Here is a 9,610-nt window from a genome sequence, read left to right as displayed (position 1 = left end):
CAGCATGAGGAACTCCGCCCATGGCAAAGGTCATGAGGAAGAAGGCTCGACATACACAAAGGCGGGATGGAGCCTCAGGAGTCCCCCTGGAAATTCTCGAGCATCTACCCCCAAAACCAGAGTCTGCCTACTTTACTACTTTGTGCTCTCACCTACACCTCTGACTTTATGGGGGGCTGTCCCCCACCACCTCTCTCTGAAAAAGAGTTAACTTAGAGCTCAAGTTAATGATAATTCCTGGGCTTGACAGAAGTGTTTCAACCTACAAACTCCTCTGAAGGTTCTCTAGCCTGCCCGACAGGCTTGTCCGGCCACATGTGATTGTTCACAGCCTCTCCCAACCGTGAGAGGCATGAGATGCTCTAAACTTTCTAGAAACAGATTCTTTTAAGAAGTTAGGAAATTTTTAGTGTACTATAGTGGGCTGATTAGAAATTGTATTGGTGAAGGGTTTTTCATTTGTTGATCCAGTGTTTGCTGCTAAGTCTCCACATCCCCTGCCCTTATACAGATTAATGAATATATAGAAGAAATAAGTATTAACCTTTGATTTTAATCACGTTAGACCTTAGGCTAAGCAAATTCTTTCCTTAATTAAAACTCACTACACCCTCACCCTATAGGAATGTAACTTTATCTGGTACCTTCGGAAGGTGGCATCTGTTTTAAGAATAATCACCCCTGGAGGAATAAGTGTTCTGGTTGACTGACCACTGTCACAAGGAGAGGGTCATGAATTGTTAACAGGCCCCCTGGCCAGAAGATGATGTAACACCCCTAAGACCTTCATATACATTTGTATAAAGCACCTGACTTTAATAAAAGTCAGCACTGCTGACCCCGCGTGACTTTTGTATAACATCTCAGTGTATAAAAACAGACCCTGGAAAATAAAGAATGGGATCAATTCCTCGAAAGACTGGTCTCCTCATGTCATTCTTTCTCTCAACCTCTGGCTGAGTTTCCATCTGGAGCGCGGAGGCCTGCCAAGCTTACTAATTTTGCCTGGGCTTCTAAGATCCGACTGGGGAGGCCTCAGTGTCTCCTCTCCTTTGGGAGAATGGGAAGATGCCTACAGCCTACGTAAGTGGTGCAAACTTCTTGGCTTGAAGTTTTATTGGTTTTCTGCATAAACCAAGCTACTCTGCCTCTTTTCTCCACTGAATTTTCCTGCTGAGCTATCCTCATTCTATTTCTCTTTATATCTCTAATTAATATTTAATTAAAGCCAGTGTACTCACCGACGCCGTCTCTCCTTGGAATTTCCTTGGATCCACCAGGGCTGGACCCCGGCAGTTTTAGATGATTAAAAAATAAGTAGAAACAAAACCCCAGCAAGTACAAAGGATTTGGCTTGTAAAGGTATGTAAAAATGTCTCAGCATCATAACAAATACTATAATATATTAGTTATTGGACTATGTATGCTACAAAATATAGTTTGCTGAAGAAGATGGTTCAAAAAGACAAAAACAGAAAACTGTTTCAAAAGTTTTAAATTAAAAAAGAATGTACATTCATAAGAGTCAAAGTTATTTCAAATTCTACTTTTCAAGGAGAAACATCACAGGAGCCCTTAAATAGAAAACATAATGTAGGTCCCAGCAGGCCCTGTGCAGCCCAGGGCTGGAGAATGGTGGTCACCAGGTCCCCGCCTCACCCTGGAATGCGTGTTCTGGGGTCTTGTCCGGCTGGACCTTCACTGCCCTGTGTGTGCTGCCTCACCTTGGTATCTGCCTGGGGAGACCTGGTGTACTGTGCACAGAGACCTGGAGCCTCATGGATATGAGCTGACCCACCCGGGAGGAGTGGGAGCCGTCATTTGAGGTGGCCTTTAAGGTCTTTCTTCTTATGATTTCTGAAGAGCTCCCTTACTCTGGGGAGATTTGGACAGAAGCCCCTGTCCCAACAGCAGAGCCCCCAGGTGCAGGAAACAAAGACTGAGACAATACAAGGAAGGCAGACAACTCAGTAATAGTACTGGCATACTTTTGCTGCACTTTACTATACGTTGCAGATACTGTTTTTTGTTTTTGTTTTTTTAACAAATTGAAGGCTTGTGGCAAGCCTGCATGGAGCAAGTCTATCAGCAACATTTTGGCAACAGCATTTGCTCACTTCATGTCTGAATGTCACATTTTGATAATTCTCGCAGTATTCCAATTTTTGTTATTGTTTTTTACAATAACCTGTGATTCATGGTCTTTGATGTTGCACTTGTAATTGTTTTGGGTGCCAACAGACACTCCCAGGTAAGACAGGGAACTTAACTGATAAATGTTGTGTGTGTTCTGACTGCTCCACCAATGTGTGTTTCCTGTCTCTGCACCTCTCCTCTGGCCTTCCTATCCCCTAAGACACAACTATTAGGCCAATTAATAGCTTTAAAATGGCCTTTAAGTGTTCAAGTGAAAGGAAGAGTCACACATTTCTTGCTTTAAACCAAAAGCTAGAAATGATTAAGCAAAGTGAAGAACTACAGAGCCTCTTGATGAAAGGGAAAGAGGAGGGTGAAAAAGTTGGCTTAAAGCTCAATATTCAGAAAACTAAGATCATGGCATCTGGTCCCATCACTTCATGGGAAATAGATGGGGAAACAGTGGAAACAGTGGCTGACTTTATTTTTCTGGGCTCCAAAATCACTGCAGATGGTGATGGCAGCCATGAAATTAAAAACTTTCCTTGGAAGGAAAGTTTTGATCAACCTAGATAGCATATTAAAAAGCAGAGACATTACTCTGTCAACAAAGGTCTGTCTAGTCAAGGCTATGGTTTTTTCAGTGGTAATGTATGAATGTGAGAGTTGGACTATAAAGAAAGCTGAGTGCAGAAGAATTGATGCTTTTGAACTGTGGGACAAGGAACTCTTGAGAGTCCCTTGGACTGCAAGGAGATCCAACCAGTCCATCCTAAAGGAAATCAGTCCTGGGTGTTCATTGGAAGGACTGATGTTGAAGCTGAAACTCCAGTACTTTGGCCACCTAATGCAGAGAGCTGACTCATTTGAAAAAACTGATGCTGGGAAAGATTGAGGGTAGGAGAAGAGGACGACAGAGGATGAGATGGTTGGATGGCATCACCGACTCAATGGACATAGAATTGGGTGGACTCCAGGAGTTGGTGATGGACAGGGAGGCCTGGTGTGCTGTGGTTTATGGGGTCGCAAAAAGTTGGACATGACTGAGTGACTGAACTGAACTGAACTGAGTGAGGAAGGCATGTCAAAAGCTGAGATAGGCCCAAAGCTAGGCCTCTGGTACCAAACAGTTAGCCAAGTTGTGAATGAAAGGAGAATTTCTTACAGGAAATTAAAAGTTCTACTCCAGTGAACATGAGGAAGCAAAGTAGCCTTACTGCTGATATGGAGAAAGTTTTGGTGGTCTGGGTAGAAGATCAAACCAACCACAACATTTCCTTAAGCCAAAACCTAATCCATAGCAAGGCTCTGACTCTCTTTAACTCTCTGTGAAGGCTGAGAGAGGTACAGAAGCTGCAGAAGAAAAGTTTGATGCTAACAGAGATTGGTTTATGAGATTTAAGGAAAGAAGCCATCTCCATAATGTAAAAGTGGAAGTTGAAGCAGCAAATGCTAATGCAGAACCCAAAGCAAGTTACCCAGATCTGCTTAGGATGATTAAGGTAAGTGGCTACACAACACAACAGATTTTCAGTGTTGATGAAACAGCCTTATATTGGAAAAAGATGCCATCTAGGACTTTCATAGCTAGAGAGGAGAAGCTAAGGCTTGGCTTCAAAGCTTCAAATGACAGGCTTATCTATTGTTAGCGACAAATACAGCTGGTGACTTGAAGTTTAAGCCAATGATCATTTATCATTTTGAAATAGCGGAGCTCTTAAGAACTATGCAAAATCTACTCTGCCTGTGCTCTGTAAATGGAACCACAAAATCTGGATGACAGCACATCTGTTTACAACATGGTTTACTGAAAATTTTAGGCCCACTGGTGAGACCTACCACTCAGAAGAAAGATTCCTTTCAAAATATTACTGCTTATTGACAATTCACCTGGTCAGCCAAGAGCTCTAATGGAGATTTACAATGAGATTAATGTTGTTTTCATGCCTTCTAACACAGTGTTCATTCTGTAGCCCATGGATCATGGAGAATTTCAACTCTCAAGTCATATTATTAAGAAATGCATTTCAAAAGGCTATAGCTGCCATAAATAGTGATTCCTCAGATGTATTTGGGTAAAGTTTACTGAAAACCTCTGAAAAGGATTCACCATTTTAGATGCCATTAAGAACAACCATGATTCATGAGAAGAGGTCCAAAGCAACATGAACAGGAGTTTGGAAAAAGTTGATTCCAACCCTCATAGATGACTTGGAGAAAGTAACTGCAGATGTGGTGGAAATAGCAAGAGAACTAGAATTAGAAGTGGAGCCTGAAGATGTGACTGAATTGCTGCAATCACATGATAAAAATTAAACAGATAAGTAGTTGCTTCTTACGGATGAGCAAAGAACATGGTTTCTTGAGACAGAATCTACTGGTGAAGGTGCTATGAAGTTTGTAGAAATGACCGCAAAGGACTTGGAATATTACATAAGCTTAATTCATAAAGCAGCAGCAGGATTTGAGAGGATTGATTTTAAAAGAAGTTTTGAAAGAAGTTCTACTGCAGGTAAAAAGCTGTCAAACAACATTGCATTCTACAGAGAAATTGTTCATGAAAGGAAGAGTCAATTGATATGGCAAACTTCATTGCTGTCTCATCTTAAGAAATTGCCATTTATTTTTCTGGAGTTGAGCTGTAGGAGTTGCTTGTATATTTTTGAGATTAGTTGTTTGTCAGTTGCTTCATTTGCTATTGTTTTCTCCCATTCTGAAGGCTGCCTTTTCACCTTGCTAATAGTTTCCTTTGATGTGCAGAAGCTTTTAAGTTTAATTAGGTCCCATTTGTTTATTTTTGCTTTAAACTGGAAATAGAACTGCCTTATGATCCAGCAATCCCACTGCTGGGCATACACACTGAGGAAACCAGAAGGGAAAGAGAGGCATACACACTGAGGAAACCAGAAGGGAAAGAGACACGTGTACCCCGATGTTCATCGCAGCACTGTTTATAATAGCCAGGACATGGAAGCAACCTAGATGTCCATCAGCAGATGAATGGATAAGAAAGCAGTGGTACATATACACAATGGAGTATTACTCAGCCATTAAAAAGAATACATTTGAATCAGTTCTAATGAGGTGGATGAAACTGGAGCCTATTATACAGAGTGAAGTAAGCCAGAAAGAAAAACACCAATACAGTATACTAACGCATATATATGGAATTTAGAAAGACGGTAACAATAACCCTGTGTATGAGACAGCAAAAGAGACACTGATGTATAGAACAGTCTTATGGACTCTGTTGCAGAGGGAGAGGGTGGGAAGATTTGGGAGAATGGCATTGAAACATGTATAATATCATGTATGAAACGAGTTGCTAGTCCAGGTTCAATGCACGATACTGGATGCTTGGGGCTGGTGCACTGGGACGACCCAGAGGGATGGTATGGGGAGGGAGGAGGGAGGAGGGTTCAGGATGGGGAACACATGTATACCTGTGGTGGATTCATTTTGATATTTGGCAAAATTAATACAATTTGTAAAGTTTAAAAATAAAAAAAAAAAACTTAAAAAAAAGAAATTGCCACACTAACTCCAGCCTTTAGCAACCACCAACCTCATCAGCAGCAGTCATCAATATCCATCCCAGACTCTCCTCCAGCAAAAAGATTACAACTCACTGAAGGCTCCGATGATGGTAGACATTTCTTAACAGTAAAACATTTTTAAGTCAAGGTATGTACACTTTGTTTAGACACAATGCTATTGCATACTTAATGGACTACAGTATAATGCAAAAATAATGTTTGTATGCATTGGGAAGCCCAAAATTTGTGAGACTTGGCAATATCCACTTTTACTGCAATGGTCTGGAACCAAACACTTAATATTTCCAAGTTAGAAATATTGTCATGGTCTTTAGTCGGATTTCTCTCCCCCTTTGTTCTTTTCTCCCCCCATTTAAAAACTATGCAAATTATGTACATACCAAAGATGATGCAATCCTAAAATGAACCTATCCACAGACCAAAAATGTTGAACATGACCAATACTGTTACAGCTACCTATGTGCTCCTTACCATAACATCTCACCCCCTTGATTCCCCACCAAAGGCATCTACCATCCTCAACTTCACATTTGTCTTTTTCCTGTTGCATGATGTTCTCCTGCATGTGCATATATATATGCACAAAGATATTATTTAGTCATGCTTGCTTTGGATGTTCATAAAAGTGCATCGTATGTTTTTAATTTGTGAATGCCTTTTTCATTCATCACTATGTATCCAAATTTCATTTGCATTATTTTACAGGGGTACAGTTTATTGTGACTTCTCTGTAATAGCTCATTTGGTGAATATGACAGGATTTGTTTATCCGTTATCTTATAGAAGGACATTTAGACAGTTTTTCCTTTTTGGTATTATGGAAATTGCTACAGTGAATATATTTTTGCATACTTCCTGGTGTAATGAGTTGAAATCTGAGGATATGTACATGAATGTGGAATTGCTGAATCAGGATATGCAAATGTTCAGATTTATGAGATAATGTCAAAATGGTTGTTCAGTTTATATTCACACCACATCCTCAACAACTTGGTATTATCATACTTCTTAATATTTGCCAATCTAAATGAAGATCTGTTAAAATTAAGTTGTGGTTTTAATTTACATTCTTCTACTAGACATTATGGCTTAGTATCTTTTCCGTTTTGTTTCTTTTTTTTTTAATGTACCTTATGTGTTTTCTGCAAAATGTCTATTTAAGTTTGTTGCCCACTCTCCTATTGGGATGTTTGTCTTTTTGTTGAGCAGTGGTGGCTCCTTGTGGTTCCTGAATCAGATCTTCTATTGTTTATATGTTACCCATATCATCTGCCAATTTTTGACTTTATTTTTCATGATCTTTTGAGAACAGAAGTCCTTAATTTTAAGAATGTATTCCCTCAGAGTATAAACACAGCTTCTTTTTTGCTCTTAATTTTGTAAAACTTTGGCTTCCACAGCTCATTCTTTAATAAGAAACAGGTGTTGTTTTTTTTTTTTTTTCTTTTTTTTTCATGCCACCACCTCCACCGCTACCCTCCCGAAGACCTTGTTCTCCATATCTGTCATATAGTTCGCGCTTCTCAGGATTTGATAGTACTTCATATGCAAAGCTTATTTCTTTGAATTTGTCACCAGCATTTGGATTCTTATCAGGATGGTATTCTTTGGCTAACTTTCTGTATGCCTTCTTCAGCTCGTTCTCGCTGGCTCCAGGCGGGACGCCCAGGATGTCGTACAGTTTCGTGTCGGCCACGTTCGCCATGGCGGCCGGCCGGGCAGCGCTCAGGAAAGAAGGCGGAGAAGGAGGAGGAGCGGAACCGGGCCCTAAGCAGCGGCAGAGGTGGCGGCAGCGCAGGCGGAGACAGTCTAAGAAACAGGTGTTTTATATATGGTATAAGGCAGGGATCTGACTTCTTTCTCATATGGGTAGCCAGTTGTCCTAGCTCTACATGTTGAAAGTCTTATCTTGTTCCACCTGAGCTGCAATGCCATCTCTGATATCCAGTAAGTCTCTATAAATACATGGGCTTATTTTGGGCATTCTATTTTGGGTTGTTCTTGCCTCGTCTTCATTGCTATAGATTTATAATAAGGCATAGTGTTTGTGAGGGCAATTGCCCTGAATAGTTTACTTCTTTAGAAATTTCTTTTGAAGTTTTGAGGCTATTCTTAGCCATTGTTTCATAAATTTTTGAACTAATGTGTCAAGTTTATTGTTTATACCTGTTAGAGTTTTGGTCAGAACTACATGGAATCTACAATTCAGGGTGGGGAGAAGAGACATCTTTGTGATTTGAATCTTCCCATCCATAAACAGTATATCACTCCAGCTATTTAGGCCCCCTTTAGAAACTTCCAATGAGAGTTTATGCTTTTCTGCATATAGGATTGTACATTTTTGGTTAGATTTATTCCTAGTTACTTTATTTTTTATTGTTGATACTTTTGTCAATACATGATACTTTCAAAAACTGATATTTCCTAATTCACTGGTCATGGTATATAAAAATGCAGTAGATTCTTGTGAAATGATCTTATACCCATTTACTTTGATAGATTATTTTATTTTAAATAGTAACAAAAGAGAATATAATGTAGAGAGCTGATAAATATTAATGTAGTAAAACATTTAAGACATTACAGAAAAGTAAAATATCCTAGAGCAAAAAGAATCAGCACGTGACTAAGTCACTGTGTCATATCAGGAAAAAAGAGAAGAGTTAAACGTGGATTTTCCTAGGGCGCTATTAATAATGAAAAAATACATTTCAAATAGAATGGAAATATTCAAATAAAAAATACCTGCAATCATAAACCTGTGTTTAAAAAGGAGAAAAAACAATAGGAATTTCTTCTACTCACCACTCCATTATTACTAACTTTAAAAATATACTTTCCTTAGGGTCTCAAAAGACTATGAAATATTACCAAGAATAGGAGTTCATATTCTTGAACTTGAATCATGAAATTTTCCTCCCCACTTTAAAGAGTGGGGTTGCAACCTTATCATTTCCTGTGTCTGCAATGATCCTGATTGTGATCTAGAGGTAAAGGCAAAAAATGCATTGCCATTAGTTGCTAACTGCAAATATATAAAGACCTCTAAGGAAATTCAGGAGCTAATAATAGCATCTGTTTCTCAGTGTATGTATAAGAAGAAAGCACCTCCAGAGAAGGCACCGCTCTATACTAAATGACCTGCTTAGGGCCTTAAAGTTCATTGTCTCTAGGCTGTTTAGTGGCTTGTGTTTAAAAAAATTACTTGTTTTGGTACAATTTCTTTTAATCCAATAACTCTTAAGCCTCTTGAAACAAAACAAAGTTAAAATTATTTTTAACTGCTTTGAACTAGGATGTGTCAGGCAGTCACCCACATTTCATGGGCATCAATAGAATAAAGCACTCACCATGAAACCCTTCTCTTTTACTCATGAATCAAAATTCCAATGAGCTCACTTCTGTTTTAGTCTGGAAGAGATTTATGAGAAAAGGGATTTTTCTGACTCATGATTTTAAGTGAAGTTCTCCGGATATATGTTCCCAAGAAAAACAGCATAGCTAATCATCTCACTTAACTCTAAATAACGCACACTTGATTATGGAGCCTATCTCAAAAATCCAGAAGCTTGACAGAAATGCGAGCATGGCTTCCCATCTTGGACTCTGTGTTTTAGTGAATGACTTTTCTCAATGTGGTTTATTTAGTCACACATTCTAATATCAGTTCATTGTGTCAGAAAGGTAAAACCACAAGAATTAACGATGAAGAATTTCACTTACTCAGCCGCCTGTCGTCACCTGTCAACTTCCTACCCATTCATCACCTAGCTTGTCACACTTGACATAAGCTTCTGAAGGGCTGGGCAACGAGGGGGCAGGAGAGGCTGGATAAATGTCTTCATGATCATCTTTAGCAATGTCAGTAGCTCAGCACTCTCAGTATTTTAGACTTGCCGGTGACAGCTTTTCCACCA

The 9,610-nt window shown here is 39.4% G+C and overlaps 2 pseudogenes; one reads left to right on the top strand and one right to left on the bottom strand.

Annotated features, from left to right (window-relative positions):
- The first annotated feature begins 2,388 nt into the window (after positions 1–2,388).
- On the top strand, positions 2,389–6,636 carry LOC109563563 (tigger transposable element-derived protein 1-like; annotated as a pseudogene).
- A 465-nt stretch (positions 6,637–7,101) lies between these two features.
- Positions 7,102–7,496, bottom strand: LOC109563562 (dnaJ homolog subfamily A member 2 pseudogene; annotated as a pseudogene).
- Between the last annotated feature and the right edge of the window lie 2,114 nt (positions 7,497–9,610).

Source organism: Bos indicus, chromosome 9 (assembly GCF_029378745.1).
Source record: "Bos indicus isolate NIAB-ARS_2022 breed Sahiwal x Tharparkar chromosome 9, NIAB-ARS_B.indTharparkar_mat_pri_1.0, whole genome shotgun sequence".
NCBI lineage: Eukaryota > Metazoa > Chordata > Mammalia > Artiodactyla > Bovidae > Bos > Bos indicus.
The sequence above is the reverse complement of the archived record's forward strand: the minus strand, read 5'-3'. Positions and strand labels throughout refer to the sequence as shown.